We start from the raw sequence: 4,694 nt of genomic DNA, 5'->3' as shown, positions 1-4,694 counted from the left end.
CATGATATATCTTTAATGGAACTGACGAGACATTTTTCCTCCAAGTACTTATCTTAGAGGCAGGTATGTATGAGGGGAGAAAACGGACAGGGTTGTTTTCGTTCTGTGAGTGTGTGTAAAAATCATTCCCCCTTTGGTGTGTGCCAACCAACCTCTTTAAACTGTGGTTAGAGCCAATTTTGTTCGTCGAACATCTCATTCCAAAATCATGGGCGTTAATATGGAGTTGAGTTGGTTCCCCCCTTTGCTGCTATAACAGCCTCCACTCTTTTGGGAAGGCTTTCCACTAGATGTTGGAACATTGCTGCGGGGACTTGCTGCCATTCATTCACGAGCATTAGTGAGGTCGGGCACTGATGTTGGGCGATTAGGCCTGGCTAGCAGGCGGCATTCCAATTCATCCCAAATGTGTTTGTTGGAGTTGAGGGCAGGGCTCTGTGCAGGCCAGTTAAGTTCTTCCACACCGATCTCGACAAACCATTTCTGCATGGACCTCGCTTTGTGCACGGGGACATTGTCATGCTGAAACAGGAAAGGGCCTTCCCCAAACTGTTGCCACAAGTTGGAAGCACAGAATCGTCTAGAGGGTCATTTTATGCTGTAGCTATAACGTTTCGCTTCAGTGGTACTCGCCTGAACTATGGAAAAACAGCCCCAGACCATTATTCCTCCTTCACCAAACTTTACAGTTGGCACTATGCATTGGGGCAGGTAGCGTTCTCCTGTCATCCGCCAAACCTAGATTCACCAGTCGGACTGCCAGATGGTGAAGCGTGATTCATCACTCCAGAGAACGTTTCCACTGAGTCCAATGGCGGCGAGCTTTACACCACTCTAGCCGATGCTTGGGATACCCCTGTTTTCAATACCTCACCTTGCGAGGATAATGGCACTGAGCCTTTTTCTAAAAGGCTTTATGAGATTAACAAAATGGTTAATTGAACACAAAATCAACATTTTGCAATGGCCATCTCAGTCTCCGGATTTAAATCTCATTGATAACCTGTGGTTTGATTTGAAGGGAGCAGTCCATAAGAGCAGATGAAGGATAAGCAGGATCTCTAAAGATTATGTATGGAGGAATGGCCTAAGATCCCTCCCCATGTAGTCTCCAATCAGATAAAACATTTTAGAAAAAGTCTCAACGCCTTAATACTCTCAAGGTAAGGTGTTGAAAACCGGTGTCAATGCTTTTGACCCCTATCTTTTTTAGATAAAAACATATATATTATTATTACACTTGTACATGTGTGAAATATGACAAATATAAGCACCCACCTAATTATTATTATAATATAATTTCCCCTTTTTTTGATCATACAATATAGCTCAGTATTTTAATTATTTAATAGTAATTTTTGCTCATCTTCATCAAGGGTGCCAATCATTTCTGTCCCTATTGTATCACTGACACTGGTTTCACTGTCAGTCAACCAGCAACAACCCTGCAGTCCTTTAACATGGCATGAATCATCACTGTGGTCCAATCAGACCATAGACCTCCTCACTCCAGCTAGCTCTGTCAGCAGAGGGGAGAACAATAGCTTTGGTCCAGGGTGTTAGGTGTGGCTTACTGCGTCAGCAAGCCACATGTAACGCCCTGGACAGGACCTAGCTGAACAATAGATCTTGGTTTTCTAATCATTCTACAACCACAGAAGAGGCTTTGATGTTCTGATTAGGCAGCTTGACTCCCTGCTTAAAATGTGCTGTGTGAGATATCCCTCTGACCCCTAACCCCTGCTTTGTGAGCACTCATCCTCTCTGCTTCACTCCCAAATTATGTATTTTGTTCTGTTAACCTAAAGTTTTGCACTTGGTGACATTGTGTATTCAAACCGCCCCAAAAATATAATATTAATAACATTTAATTTAAGCTGACAGGTATACTTTAATACTTGATATACAGTGAGGGAAAAAAGTATTTGATCCCCTGCTGATTTTGTACGTTTGCTCACTGACAAAGAAATGATCAGTCTATAATTTTAATGGTAGGTTTATTTGAACAGTGAGAGACAGAATAACAACAAAAAAATCCAGAAAAACGCATGTCAAAAATGTTATAAATTGATTTGCATTTTAATGAGGGAAATAAGTATTTGACCCCCTCTCAATCAGAAAGATTTCTGGCTCCCAGGTGTCTTTTATACAGGTAACGAGCTGAGATTAGGAGCACACTCTTAACCTCTCTAGGGTAGGTGGCACCAAATCGTCCCACCTACGTAACAGCCAGTGTAATCCCGTGGCGCGTTATTCAAAAACCTCAAAAATGCAAAAACTTCAATTTTTCAAACATATGACTATTTTACACCATTTTAAAGACAAGACTCTCGTTAATCTAACCACACTGTCCGATTTCAAAAAGGCTTTACAACGAAAGCAAAACATTAGATTATGTCAGCAGAGTACCCAGCCAGAAATAATCAGAATCCCATTTTTCAAGCTAGCATATAATGTCACATAAACCCAAACCACAGCTAAATGCAGCACTAACCTTTGATGATCTTCATCAGATGACAACCCTAGGACATTATGTTATACAATACATGCATGTTTTGTTCAATCATATTTATATCAAAAACCAGCTTTTTACATTAGCATGTGACTAGCATGTGACTAGCATTCCCACCGAACACTGCCGGTGAATTTACTAAATTACTCACGATAAACGTTCACAAAAAGCATAACAATTATTTTAAGAATTATAGATACAGAACTCCTCTATGCACTCGATATGTCCGATTTTAAAATAGCTTTTCGGTGAAAGCACATTTTGCAATTTTCTCAGTAGATAGCCGGCATCACAGGGCTAGCTATTTAGACACCCAGCAAATTTAGCACTCACCAAAGTCAGATTTACTATAAGAAAAATGTTATTACCTTTGCTGTCTTCGTCAGAATGCACTCCCAGGACTTCTACTTCAATAACAAATGTTGGTTTGGTTCAAAATAATCCATAGTTATATCCAAACAGCGGCGTTTTGTTCGTGCGTTCAAGACACTATCCGAAAGGGTAAATAAGGGTGACGAGCATGGCGCAATTCGTGACAAAAAAATTGTAAATATTCCATTACCGTACTTCGAAGCATGTCAACCGCTGTTTAAAATCAATTTTATGCCATTTTTCTCATAAAAAAGCGATAATATTCCGACCGGGAATCTGCGTTTAGGTAAACAGACGAAAGAAAATAAAGCATTCGGTCGACTCGGGCACGCGCCTAAGCCCATAGTACTCTGATCGGCCACTTGCCAAAAGCGATAATGTGTGTCAGCCAGAGGCTGCCTCGATATCGTTCAGCTTTTTCCCGGGCTCTGAGAGCCTATGGGAGCCGTAGGAAGTGTCACGTTAGAGCAAAGATCCTCAGTCTTCAATAAAAAGAGCCAAGATGAAACACAACTGAGAAGTTGTGTTTCATCTTGGCTCTTTTTATTGAAGACAGGCCACTTCCTGCATGGAATCTTCTCAGGTTTTGGCCTGCCATTTGAGTTATGTTATACTCACAGACACCATTCAAACAGTTTTAGAAACTTTAGGGTGTTTTCTATCCAAAGCCAATAATTATATGCATATTCTAGTTACTGGGCAGGAGTAGTAACCAGATTAAATCGGGTAGGTTTTTTATCCGGCCGTGTCAATACTGCCCCCTAGCCCTAACAGGTTAAAGGGAGTGCTCCTAATCTCAGCTTGTTACCTGTATAAAAGACACCTGTCCACAGAAGCAATCAATCAATCAGATTCCAAACTCTCCACCATGGCCAAGACCAAAGAGCTCTCCAAGGATGTCAGGGACAAGATTGTAGACCTACACAAGGCTGGAATGGGCTACAAGACCATCGTCAAGCAGCTTGGTGAGAAGGTGACAACAGTTGGAGCGATTATTCGCAAATGGAAGAAACACAAAAGAACTGTCAATCTCCCTCGGCCTGGGGCTCCCTGCAAGATCTCACCTCCTGGAGTTGCAATGATCATGAGAACGGTGAGGAATCAGCTCAGAACTACACGGGAGGATCTTGTCAATAATCTCAAGGCAGCTGGGACCATAGTCATGAAGGACTGAAATCCTGCAGCGCCCGCAAGGTCCCCCTGCTCAAGAAAGCACATATACATGCCCGTCTGAAGTTTGCTAATGAACATCTGAATGATTCAGAGGACAACTGGGTGAAAGTGTTGTGATCGGATGAGACCAAAATGGATCTCTTTGGCATCAACTCAACTCACCGTGTTTGGAGGAGGAGGAATGCTGCCTATGATCCCAAGAACACCATCCCCACCGTCAAACATGGAGGTGGAAACATTATGCTTTGGGGGTGTTTTTCTGCTAAGGGGACAGGACAACTTCACCGCATTAAAGGGACGATGGACGGGGCCATGTACCGTCAAATCTTGGGTGAGAACCTCCTTCCCTCAGCCAGGGCATTGAAAATGGGTATTCCAGCATGACAATGACCCAAAACACACAGCCAAGGCAACAAAGGAGTGGCTCAAGAAGAAGCACATTAAGGTCCTGGAGTGGCCTAGCCAGTCTCCAGACCTTAATCCCATATAAAATCTGTGGAGGGAGCTGAAGGTTCGAGTTGCCAAACGTCAGCCTCGAAACCTTAATGACTTGGAGAAGATCTGCAAAGAGGAGTGGAACAAAATCCCTCCTGAGATGTGTGCAAACCTGGTGGCCAACTACAAGAAACGTCTGACC

This window comes from Salmo salar, chromosome ssa20 (assembly GCF_905237065.1).
Source record: "Salmo salar chromosome ssa20, Ssal_v3.1, whole genome shotgun sequence".
Classification (NCBI taxonomy): Eukaryota; Metazoa; Chordata; class Actinopteri; order Salmoniformes; family Salmonidae; genus Salmo; species Salmo salar.
The sequence above is the reverse complement of the archived record's forward strand: the minus strand, read 5'-3'. Positions refer to the sequence as shown.